The sequence below is a fragment of the Cibotium barometz genome, chromosome 22, assembly GCF_041138505.1.
Source record: "Cibotium barometz isolate CiBa-2024 chromosome 22, ASM4113850v1, whole genome shotgun sequence".
Lineage (NCBI taxonomy): Eukaryota > Viridiplantae > Streptophyta > Polypodiopsida > Cyatheales > Cibotiaceae > Cibotium > Cibotium barometz.
The window spans coordinates 951,337-964,836 of record NC_141067.1 but is presented as its reverse complement, the minus strand read 5'-3'; the positions used below and the strand labels follow the sequence as shown (position 1 = coordinate 964,836).

At 46.3% G+C, this 13,500-nt stretch overlaps 1 protein-coding gene across 4 annotated transcripts in view; it reads right to left on the bottom strand.

The window, feature by feature from the left end:
• Positions 1 to 13,500, bottom strand: part of LOC147626142 (long-chain-fatty-acid--[acyl-carrier-protein] ligase AEE15, chloroplastic-like) — a 130,546-nt gene that overhangs the window by 68,486 nt on the left and 48,560 nt on the right. The window lies entirely within an intron of this gene.

The window sequence follows — 13,500 nt, the reverse complement described above, 5'->3', positions numbered from 1 at the left end:
TTGGTGGTCTGTTTTCACTGTGAAAGCCTGTCCATAAAGAAAAGGCTTCCAATGTTTGAGCGCTGTGATCACACCCAAAAGCTCTTTGTCATATACCGAATAATTCTTTTCAGCGACATCCAACTTTCTGCTGTAATAAGCCACGGGTCTATTGTCCTGCTGGAGGACTGCACCTATAGCTACATTGCTGGCATCGGTGATGACCTCGAAAGGTTTGTCCCATGATGCTAACTTTAATACAGGTGCTTCTGAGGCAGCTTTCTGGAGTGCACGGAATGCATCAAGTGCCTTACCTGTAACTGAGACTTTCTGCTTGCGAGTCTTCACCCCCTTGAGCAAGTCGGTAAGAGGTGCTGCAAGGTTGGAAAACTGATGGACATGTGTGCTATAGGCCTAACAAAGACCTACGAATGAACGGATTTCTTGGGCGGTCTTAGGAATATCCCAATCTAAGATCTCCTCAACCTTTGATGGGTCCAGTCTAATCCCATCGGAACCAATGATGTAGCCCAAATACTGAACTTCCTTAACACCAAAGATAGACTCTTTGGCGTCTATGTAGAGCTGATTATCTCGCAAAAGTTGCAAGACTTTCTCCACATCTTTCTCATGCTGCTCCGCAGTGGTGGCTGAGAAGACTAGTATGTCATCAAGGAATATGAAAACACACTTCCCAATGTGGACTGCGAAAATCCTAGACATCATCTTATTGAACGTTGCGGGTGCATTTGTAAGCCCAAAAGGCATGACTACGAACTCGTAGTGACCACGCTCTGTCCTGAAAGCTGTTTTTGGAATGTCAGCTTCAAAAATGCGGACCTGATGGTAACCACTCTTGAGGTCGATCTTAGTGAAAAACTTAGCACCGTCTAAACGCTCCAAATAGTGAGTTTGTTTAATGCCCTGTAGTCTACACAAAGGCATGCAGACTTGTCCTTCTTTTGGACAAATAGGATAGGTGCAGCAAATGGGGAGAAAGAAGGCCGAATGAATCCGGCTCGGAGAAGCTCAGATAACTGCTTTTCCAACTCGCCCTCTAAAGTCTTGGAAAGACGATAGGGAAACCTGCTAGGAGGGTCTGATCCAGGGACCAAATCAATGTGATGGTCCTCAAGGCGAGAGGGTGGGAGACTGGGTGGGAGATCGTCCCTAAGCATAATGTCCTGGTGTCTGGATAGGAGGTCTGCTAACTGAGGGACTGACGATGTAAGGGATGCTACTAAGGAGGGAGGGGCTGTTTGAGCACGAACATAAAGGAGTGCTCCTTCTGCTCCCTTGCGGATAGCTCGTCTAGCCTGGAGATGTGAAATCAATGGGATGCCAAGAATGCTTCTATCCCCACGAATCATGACAGGCTCAGGAAAACCTTTACAAATAGTAAAAGTGTCCTGCCCCCAATTGGGAATAGGCTCATACTGACGGAACCACTGAATTCCTAAGATCATGTCACACCCTAACAGAGGGGAGACGATGAAATCTCGTTGAAATGAGGCCTTCTGAACTTCACAGGCAAACTGCTGTGCCTTCTGGGAAATGTGGGTGCGAAGACCAGGTGTAAACCCGTCCACATCCAGATGATATGGGACTAATGTGCAGTTCAATTTATTAGCCAACTGGGGAGAGATGGCGTCTTCAGAACTACCCATATCGAAAAGGACTACAAACTGTCGGCCCTGGGCAGAGCCATAAGCTCGGATAAGGCTTTTCTGAGCAGCATCGCTCTCACCCTCCTGCTTAGCATCAAATACCACGGATGGCATAGGATGCATGGAAGGTAAAAGTTGAACTGCATTTGAGGTAGTAGGCGAGGCTGGAGGAGCTGGGGAGGCTGTGGCAACTGTGGCAGAAGGAGCTTTGGCAGCTTGTGCCGCTTGCCATTTGTGGGAATCCTTCTTACCATGCCCTATAATATGACAGAAAAAACATCTATTTTCTGACTGATACTTCTTTTGCTCCTCTGGAGGAAGATAACCTCAAATAATGCCTGCTTTAGCCTTTTCATCAGGGGTTTTCTTAGGTTCTTTATCCTTCTTACCCCCTGAACTGGAGCTATTACTGCTGTCCTTCTTAGCATCTTTAGAAGATGCGTTACCTTTCCCTGACTATGCAGCTGATTGCTGCTGCTGGGGTTTGGTACTGGACTGAGATGTCTGCTTGGGCTTGCCCCAGCACAGCAGCTGATTGCTGCTGCTGGGGTTTGGTACTGGACTGAGATGTCTGCTTGGGCTTGCCCCCGTTGAGCTTCATTTCTTCGTTCTGAGCGAGAGTCAGAGCCCGGTCATATGTACTTGGTTCAAAGTTACAAACTGTGAACCGAATGTTGGAGTCCAATCCACGAATGAATTGCTCCATCTTGGCCTGCTCAGATAACCCTAACTGCTGTGCTAAAGTAATAACCTTACCGGAAAACTGAAGCACTGGGGAACCGTTCTGTCTGAGTCCATAGAACTCGTCTTTCAGACCGGTCATGTATTGGGGCGGGAGAAATCTGGTCTTCAGGTCATGGACAAAGATGTCCCAGTCAAAGGCTGTGACACCTGTGGCCTGGTCAGTATGAATACTAGACCAATGCTGCCACCAAGTGACTGCCTCACCAGTGAGATGGGGAGCCGCTAAGTGGACTTTGTCTTGTGGGTCTGTGATCCTAGCTAATGGAAAATGAGCATTAAATTGATGAACAAATTGATTAACTGAAGAATGATCACACTTACCATCATACTTGCTGAAATTCGGTTGACTGCGAATGATGGTGGTTGCTGCTGCGGGATGCTGGCTGGTGACACCTATGACTGGGGAGACTGAGGAGAGCTACTAATACCTCAAGTGTATGGCCTCCTTTTCCCGTTGGTGTTCGAGTAACATACGTTCTCGATCAAGCTCACGTTGGTGTTCCCGAGCGGCGAGTTCAACCTGACGCCGGTCTTCTTCAATCCTGTGTTGGGCTTCCTCATAGTCCCGTCTTTCTTCTTTTTCTCTTCTCCTTCGGGCCTCGTCCTCTCTCCTTTGTTGTTCCATCTGAAAGAAGAGGGAGATGTAGTCGGGTGCTGCTGGAGGTGTAGAAGGACGTGCTGCTGCTGCCTCCAAGAGTTGGAGACGCTCCATGAGTAGTTGCTTCTGAGCTCTTAAAAGAGCTATGGTGTCTGCTCTAGGCGGAAGAGCAAGGTCTCCTTCGGGGGAGACGTCTTCCGGCTGATGAGTACTCTCTCGTGTAGACATGATGTTGAAGTCGGTGGTCGTGCCGGAACGCAATCTAACCATCCGAGGATGCCCCCACGCTAGGATACGGTGTGTGTGGACTATCTGAATCTGATACCAATGTGATATGCAGCGGAAGTCTTTGTATTGGTTGATCCTGTCACACAATATGCTCACACCGTCTTCTGTATCCTGAGTTTCGTGAGTTTAGCAATCCATTTCATTTACTTCAAACTTTAAAGAGATGAGAGAGAGATATGAACACTGTACACCAGATTGGGTCCCAAATTACCCACTGAAGGGCCCCCTATCCCGATAACGAGATAGTATTTGCTTTATTACTTTAGAGAGAATGACTTTGGACTGTAGACATAGTTGCATTCAAACGCGTTTGATACGCGAAGCAAACGTTTACAAACGTTTGAAAAAAAAAACGTTTGAAAAAAATTTCAAACGTGGACTTTTTTGGGGGTTTTTTTTAACGCTTCGTCGCCCATCGCATCTCTTGCGCCCCCGCCCACCGTCTCTCTCTATTTCGCCCCGCCCATCGTGTCAAGGGAGTCGAGCGTATCTCTCTTGCAAGTTGCGCCCACTCTCTCTCGAGTGACGAATCTGCCCGCCCATCGTGTCTTGAGTCTAGACTCTCTCGAGTCTCTCTCTTGCTCGACTGTGCAGGCACAGCAGGTTGAGGCAGCCCTGCACAGTGCACACAGCCGGGCAGCCCATCTCTCTCTCTTGCGTGATTGTGCAGGCACAGCAGGCTGAGGCAGCCCTGCACAGTGCACACAGCCCATCTCTCTCTCTTGCGTGACTGTGCAGGCACAGCAGGCTGAGTCAGCCCTGCACACAGTGCACACAGCCCATCGATTCTCGAGCAGCAGTCTTTCTCTACTGAAATTTGAAGGCCCAGCACTGCCACTCGCCAGCAAGCAGCAGCAAGCACCTTCCACTGGTGGGACTCAGCAGGTGGGAGTCGGGACTCGGGACGAATATACATGTAAGTTGGTAACAGGGTTTTAACTTGTGCAAATGGGACGAAAGCGCAAAGCTGAATGGGAGCATGTGTCCATTTTGAAAACAACTGAAAAAGGCCAGACTACATGTAGATGCAAATATTGTGGGCACACTTGGGATGGTGGTCCATCGCGAATAAGGGCACATATTCTTGGTTTATCAGGTCATGGTGTGGGAAAATGTAATGCTGCACCCCAAAATGTAAAAGATGTATGTCGCAGATTGCATGTGGGTGGAGTGCAAGACTCCATGGCAAACATTGATGCATGCGTATCTGATTTGGGAGAGGCTTCTCATGGTAGTGTCGATGTACATGCATCAAATGTTGCAAGTGGTATTGGGCCTTCTAGCTCTCAACAGCACGTGAGCAGAAAGAAGGTGTCAAAGACACAGGGTGCTCTAGCTAAAGCTTGGGATGTACAAGCACGAAAAGAGGCAAACATTGCTCTTCGTCGCTTCTTCTATGCGGAAGATGTTCCTTTTTGGAAAGTTAGAAGCCCATATTTTCTTGACATGGTGAAGGCAATTGGGCAAGTTGGGCCAAGCTATAAGCCTCCCTCATATAACAGCTTGCGTACAAAAGAGCTTGTGGATGAAGTCAAATGCGTTGATCGTGACTTGCTAGACATTAGAGAAAAGTGGAAGAGATATGGATGCAGCATTGTTTGTGATGGATGGTCAGATGCAAGGCGCAGGCCAATTATCAATGTAATGGCTACATCCATATATGGGTCTGTTTCAATAAAAGCAGTTGATACAAGTGGGGAGTTCAAATCTGGCGAGTATATTTTTGGCATCTTGAAAGATGTAATCCTTGATATTGGCCCCGATTATGTAGTGCAGGTGTGTATGGATAATGCCTCAAATTGTTTGCGGGCTGGTGATTTGATCGAGCAAGAGTGGCCTAACATCTTCTTCACTAGATGCACTTGTCATTGTTTGGATCTATTGTTGGAAGATATTGGCAAGCTTCAATGGATTGCTCCTATTTTGGCTCAAGCAAATCTAATTGTGACATTTGTTACACGGAAGCACACAATCTTGGCTTTGTATCGTCAATTTAGTAAAAAGGAATTATTGAAGCCATCGATGACGCGCTTTGCTTACTCTTTTATAATGCTGGTGAATTTATTGGATGACAGATGCTACAATGGGTTGCGTCGTATGGTTGTTAGTGAAGCTTGGACAAGGAAAAAGGTCTCACGTACCGTGAAAGGCTTGGATGTGGCTAACATTATATTGGGTGCAAGCTTTTGGCAGGAGGCTAAAGTGATTGTGAAAATTTGTGCACCTATTTTAAAGATCCTTCGTCTTGCAGATAGAGAAGGCGCCACCATGGGTCTCATGTATGAGATGACAGATCGCATGGTTGAGAAGCTGCAGGTTGTAGGAGGAGTGGATGCAAATAAACTGCAAGACATTAAGAATCTTAGTGTGGATAGGTGGGATATGATGCATTCACCTTTACATGCTGCAGCCTATGTTTTGCATCCTATTTGGAGAGCTAAGAATCCTGGTGGTGACAGAGAGGTGCATGAAGGTTGGATGACTGTCATGGAGAGATATACAAAATATGATGTGGATATGCAAGGTGTTCTATGTGATGAACTTGACACTTATAAGTCCGAAGAGCAGGTGCATTTGCTCGTGCTGTGGCTAGAGATGAGAAAAGAATGCATCAAGCTGTCAAATGGTGGGAAACATTTGGGGCCCAGACACCCAAATTGCAACAGCTGGCTATAAGGGTGCTCTCACAAGGGACTTGTTCCTCCCCATGTGAGAGAAATTGGAGCACATTCTCTCTTATCCAAACAAAGAGAAGGAACAAGTTGCTTCCAAAAAGAACAGAGCATCTTGTATACATTCACACCAACCTTCGCCTTATCAACAAGATCAAGCTTGGAGGCTACGAAAAGATGGAGGTCACATTGGAAATGATTAACAAGGAGAATGATGATGATAGATTTCTTGCATTGCAAGAGACACAAGAAGAGGAGCAAGAGGATGTTGTAGCCTCATTATCGCATACGGGGGCAAGCAGAAGTGATATCGTTGGCACCAGTTCCCTTGGTGAGCATGATGATGATGATGATGATGATGATGATGATGATGACGATGATGATGATGATGATGAGGAGGAGGAGGAAGAAGGGGAGGATGACTCTATTTCAGAGAATGATCTATCATGATTCATTTAGGTGAAGACTCGCGTAGAGTCTAGTTTGTATGAGTCATGACCATCTCCCCTTCCTTCCTTGTTGTTTAGTTCTGTAGTTGCCAGGGCACTTTTTACCTTCTTTAGGAGGGGTTTTTTCCCCTGGCTTTATCATTTTGTATCAGCTGGCTTTTGTTCTCTAGAGTCTAGACTCTACACTAGTCACTCTAGAGTCTACACTGCAGTTTGAACTTTGCGCAGTGCACAATGCGCATTTCAATTTTCAATTTTCATTTGCTTCAATTCAATTGCTAGTTTTGAGGTGCTTCATGTTATGATGTTTTAATGTTCAAGTAAATATGGATTTGTTTAAAAAATGCTAAAAAATTAGGGTTGCGTTTGATTCACTTCAAGGGTTTGAATCAAACTCGTATCATACTTTCATACTCGTTCGCGTTTGACGTTTGATTGACGTTTGAAAAAACTATGACTGTAGATAAGCCAAACGCAAGATCTCGGAGGATCGGAGTATGGCTGAGCTGTACACTGCTGTAGAAACACCTCGATGACTTGATCTCAGGCCTATGCACTCCTCCCAAGGGCATGAGGAAGGGCTGCACACCTGAGGCTCAAAGAAGAAGAAGGTGGACTGTTCTACACACTGTTAGAATGCTGAAAACACATATGAATGCTGAGTTACCTTCACCAAATGACTGCTGAATGTGTTGATGATGCACAGAATGCTGGACACTGATGCAAACAACAGTTTCAGGGCTGGAAACTGCTGTAGACTGTTGCTTCAGGGCTGGAATCTGCTGTGGACAGAAACGCAGGTGTCTGGAGAGGGCTGTGGACTGAAACGCATGAGCAACAGATGATTGCAGGGCTGCTGCTGTACGGCTGGAGCAAAACGCAGATGTACGGCTGAACCAAAACGCAGGTATGAAGGCTGATTGCTACTGATTTCTGGCGTGGAACTGAGCTGAGGAGTATGCTGAATCTAGGGCATGAACTGATGCTGAATTCAAGGCTGAAAGAGGCTGAGGACAGGCACCTAGGGCTGGGCTGAAGCTATGGATCTCAAGGGCTGGAGAAGAAAGCTTATGGGCACTAGGGCTGGATTAGTCTTGGACTGAAAGCAAGAGAGAGGAGAGCTCTTAGCACAATGAAGACTGAATGAGCAAAAGAGGCTCTAGGCAAGCCTATTTATACTAACTGGAGGTTGGTCATTTAATAAACTTAATATTTATAAATGCCCAATAATGCAAATAATGATAAATAAATACTAATAAATATGGGAAAAATACCAGATAAATCCCAGTAAATTCCCTCAGGCTTTGGGGATGTTCTAAATGATGCACAGGCATATGTATGCATATTATGCAAGATGCAGAGTGCTTTCTGATGCAAACCCTAAGGCTTCTACTGACTCTACATGCATGAATGATTCTCTCCAAGTAAGGGACTTGACTGACTGACTGACCCACTAAGGCTGAGGAATGACCTACGTAGCTCGTGCCTGACTTATCCTGGACTGAGGATGTACAATGGGGTCACGGCGTACGACAAATATCATCCTATTGGGTTCTAAAACTGTACAAATGTTGCACTTCTGATGATGAGCCATCTTGTCACCATGCACTGAGTGCAGAGTGCATGTGACATTAACGGAAGCTATCCTCTGGAGTTAAAGAAAGGAAAAGATAGTAGAGAACTGAAAAGAGGGGAGACCACATTATGAGATGGCTATCTCCCCCAATGATATCGCCCTATGGGTCGGGTTCTTCATGACAAACTCCTCCCTCCAGCAATTCGTGATCTTCTCAATCGGGCTTGTAGCCTGGCTGATTCCCACCCAAGAGGCCACAGAAGAGGATCTTTGAACACCACTGTCGAAGGTTTAGATCGTTGGGTTTCAGAATTGTAAGATCTCTCCCACCTTGAGGTAGTAGAGGATCCATCTTGACACCTCTTGATTGACGGAGATTATCGTATTATATCTCTAGTATCTCACATATTTAGCATATCCTTAGTATTAGAGCTAGCTTTACAGATTTTTTTGACGTTCCGGGATCAAAGGGGGTGGTTTATAGGTTACAGAAGGCCTTGTAGTATGGTCTTCAGCAGGTTCCAAGACTTGGCATACCAAAGTTACACTTATTGATCCTTGTGAGCAGGTTGATGCCTCTTTGTATTGGAAGCTTGTTGGTTCATTGATTTGGTTGCTGAACACCAAATTGGACTTGATCCTTCCAGTGGGGCTAATGAGCTCATTCATGCAGACGCCCTTGACCACTCATTGGGACGCCGGATTGCGGATCTTGCGGTATCTACAGGGTACGAAGGATCTTGGACTCTTCTATGACACTAGAGGACCGGATCTTCATGTATATAGCAGAGTTTATACAGCTTCTCTCTCTCTCTCTACACTTCTGAGTTTTGTTTCTCACAACAATTGTCTCATTTTTCACTGTGCATTCTGACAATAACCCCATCCAAATTACCCTTCCAATTTTCTTGTCAAACTATGTAAACTCTGTCTATTATAGGGTAACTATCCCCCATAAGGATAGGACATAGCAAGGTTAGAAAATATAGACACACCGAGAAACATGTTGGAGATCCCAACGTCCCATACTACTAGGATGCACACCATATAAAAGTTCCTTGAGACTTTTAAAGCCAGATCAGGGAGATCGATCCTTTCCCAACTAAGCCTTGGTGCAGTACACCTCCACCCCATGTCATGGTCCGCCCTACTGGTAAACCATTGAATAACCAGTATAATAATTCACATGTCCTCACATCCGACAACTCTCATCCCAATGGAGCTCCCACAGGTAAATATACCATGCGATCTGTCCCACTCCCTAAGATATTCCAACTATTGTTAGGTAATCTCATCCTCCCCCAGCTTGCTTATCCTCAAATACTAAGACCCTGGGATCCAAATTGTCGAGCTAGAAAACCACAACCTAACTTAGCAAAGAAAACATCTGCACTTATGCTTTCTAGTAAAATGTTCCCCAAAGCCAGATACAAGGCACCTAGGAAGCATGTAGATGCATGTAGAGTTGCATAGAGTGTAGGGGCCATGGGTTTACCCATGTTGCCCTACACTTGGGCCATGTGGGGCAGCCCATGGGCCATGGTTGTGGCCCACAAAGTCCCATAGCATGTAGTGGCCAGCCCTTATAGGGCATAGGCCTAATTGGCCAGCCCCTAGGGGCAAGGACAGGCTGTCACCAGCCCTAGATGGCCTGGGCAGCCAGTCGGCTAGCCCATGAAGGGCCAGGACAGTAGGTGGCCAGCACCCACGCAGCCATGCAGCAAGGTGGTCAGCGCTTAAATGGCCACCATATGAAAGGCGCCTACTTTATGGCATATAAACAGGTCGTGGAGTACTATTAAACAGGCCGACTGCTCACCAACCAGCATTATGGAAGACTATAAAAGCATAGGCTAGTCATATTCACGAAGTGCTGAAGGTATTCAAGGGCCAGAACAGCCAAGGGATTTCCAAGCAAAAGGTGAACTTGAAGGTCAAGAGTCATCCCGCTCGGACGGGCTCGAGGGTCTTGTTGATTCTCTACTTTTCTTCATCAAGTGCCTTTGTGCACATGTTGTTGTAGGTGATACCATGCCAAGGGCCATGGCATGGTCCTACTTCGGCAATGGCCCTCACCATCCTTTGCCATTGAGGAGTTTTGAGGACACGAAATGCGAGATTGCACTCAATGATCGTGCGTGCAATCTCCACATTTGCGTCTCGTTGCTTTGCTCGGACCCAAGAGAGAGAGGCCACATTTACTTCAATGGAGCCTCCAAGAGTGGCTTGCCTCTTGTGTGGAACCTCAAACTCACTTGGCCTCTTTGATGAGGGGTTGGAGTTGGTGAAGGGGGAGAAGGATGCGGAGAATGAAGAGGATGTATCCCTTGCCAGCGGGATGACTTCGTCTTGAGCGGTGGCAACGACGGGGAGAATGCTTCCACTATCACTTGCTTTGCCAAGCAAGGAGTACTTCTTCACAATGCCATCGGAAATGTCTTGAGAGATCATCTTGCAAGGTGCAATTTGCCCCCCCCCATCTTGGAGGGATGTGCAAGAAGCCTAGTGGCACTACTAGTGTAGGCCTTGCCACAATACTTGCAAGTCCACTCCCATGCCCCCGACTTCCCCTCGTTCTTCTCATGGGTAATGGCATGCAAAGTAAATGCTTCATGCTTTTCTCTCATGGTGAAAGAGGAGAGAAGGGTCCCGGGAGAAGGAAAGAGAGAGGTAGGGAAAGTCTTGAGGTAGAGGGAGAGAGAGGGAAAGGGAGAGGGAGAGGGAGAGGGAGAGGGAGGCTTGAGAAAGAGGGGGAGGCTTGAGCCTTGGCCCTCGAGGAAGAGGGAGAGAGCCTAGAGGGGATTCCTCAAGGGAGAGGATAGACTGGGAGGGTTGAGCAATGAGAACTAGTGAGGATGGGGTTGGGGGAGGGCTTATTATAAAGATAATAGGAAGAGCCTTGAGACTCAAGCCTCAAGCAAAGGCAAGTTGGCAACCAAAAGGGCCAACTTGCCAACTTGCCAAGCCTAAGGCAAGCAAGCAAGAGCCCCAAAAAACGCCCATCAAATGGCTCTCCAAACGGGCAGAAAACGGCGGAAAATACGGGCAGAAAACGGCCAAAAAAACGGCCCAAAAAAACAGTAACTTCAGGACTGAACCGAACTGGACCATACTAAACCGAATTGGATCGAACCGAACCGAACCGAACGAATAGAACTTATTTGGCGGTGCGCGAACCGGGTGCAACTATGCCTACAAGTATTATGGCCCATGGTTGCCAAAGTTGAAGAAAAGTAAGAGTCATGGTGGACTTTCTATGATAATGCAGATCAAGTATATTTAATCCACCATACATTTCACACACACACAACACACAGAGCGCACGCTCCGAAGGCAAGAGCAAGTTGAAGCAAGAAGGATCCAAGAGATAGCTCACATGTGCAACAAGGGTCACGACTGAGGACTGAGGGCAACAGAGGTCATGAATAACATTGTGAGGGCGGAAAACCCTAGTGCAGGTCTTCACAAGCGATGGCTGCTTCTCTCAGGAGGTACCCATCACACCTCACATGACTGAAAACACACACACACTCTCTCTCTCTCACACACACACACACACAAGCCTAGAGGCAGAGCAGAAGCAAAGGCGGCTATGAACAAGGACTGGTGAAAGCAAGCAGGTGGGAATAGAACAGATGTAGAAGAAGAAGCCAGAAAAGGCGACAGCCAGCAGGAAGAAAACGACACCCAACAGGAACAGAAAACAGACAGAGAGAAGAGGTGACGGCGGCTCTCTGCACAACAAGAACATACAACTGCCAAAAAGAACAGGCAACGGCTCTCTCTAGACACCCACTGCAGCCAACTACCCCTTTCTTCAGAGGAACAGCGACGACCCTCTCTCTAGAAAAACACACGAACGCACGAGCACTCGCACCACAACGCACACTCTCTTTTTTTTTTGTGAAACCACTGCTTCATTTATAAAAGAAATGTACAATAATAGATGTCCCAGAGCGGGACAGCTAGAACTCAGATCAAAAATAGTGGGAAAACACCTCATGCTGCAAAAAAGCAAGATCATAAGAATCTTTGAGAGATTGGTAAAGAGATCTACGGAAGAAGGGAAAAGGGTCGACATGAACAACAGAAAAAAGCAACTGATTCCGGACATGATAGATGATCCGGAAAGCCCAGAATCTCGTCCAATCCAAGAAGAGTGCACAAGCTGGCAATGAAGGAGAGAAGAGACCAAAGAGCCAAAACTGTCTCCCAAAAAGACTGCTTGGAAATCATGCCCGTAGACCGCTCAAGAGCAGGGACACTACCACAGTAGATCAAGCACCGTTTCATATGGGTGAGAGCATCACCTACAAGAGGCTGAAGCAATGTGTCTATGTCCCAAAAGAATCCCCACCAGAAAAACACCCATAATACATCTCCGTAGATACAATCATTGCTTCAGAGGCAATTTGCTCATCCATATCCTTCCCAATGCTGCTCTCCACCAAGGCAAGGATTTAGACATCTTCCAAAGATGATTCGCATGCTCATGAATCCCAAAAGGAACTTGTATGCCCTAGAAACTGAGAGCTGATGAAAAGGAAGAGGTGTATATGCAAGAAGCCGCCTGTCAAAAGCCAGTCTAAAAGTCTGTCTTGTTCTTGAAGCGCAGGCACTAGCTGTAATTGTTGCATCATTTCCATAATTACCCTCCAAATTGAGCTATGATGCAATCCCAAGTGACAATGCCGGACTGTTTGAGGAAACAAAAAAACCATACCATACTCATCAATAACATCCCGTATGTGGAGAATTCCAAGCATGGAAAGGTTATAGGCCTTCCTTGGGTGAAATAATGCAAGAGGCACTTCAAACACCACACTCCAATGAATGTTCTCCATAGCTAAAGAGTTTCCTTGGTTAGGGGGGCGGCCTGACCAATGTAAGTGGTGCAACAAAGCTTCCCAGTCATGAATGAGAGCAGTAGCATAAGGCGAACCCCGTGTATACCTTGGATTGGTCGTCTAGATGGCAACCACGCATGCTTGAGAATGTTAATTAAGAATTGCTTGCTGGCTTTACCTGTTGTGGGCAAGAATGCTATCCCACATGTATATCATAGACGATTCCCTGGAGATTATGGAACTTGAGATAATTGTGTTGCACATGCTAGGCCTAGAGTACTTTACATGAAAGTGTACTCCAATGCTTTCATGGGTGAACAAGGTGATGAAGTCATTTGCATTGGTCCCATTGTCAGAGCTCATGGACGGGAAATTGTGAGTTACCAAAAGCTACATTTGTAATCAGTACACCATTTGCAATAACATCTTGTAGAATACATTCCAAACACTTCACCTTTTTGGCTATCATCAACTTTCAGAATAAACTAGTGGAGTGGTGTACAAAGCCATGTCTTGGTGTAAACATAGAAAGCACAAGTGTGGATGTTTTCCTGTATGAGCGACTCGTATATTTAGTGAGTTACCTTGGTCTGCAATGAGAATAAACTAGTGGAGTGGTGCACAAAGCCATGTCTTAGTGTAAACATAGAAAGCACAAGTGTGGATGTTTTCCTGTATGA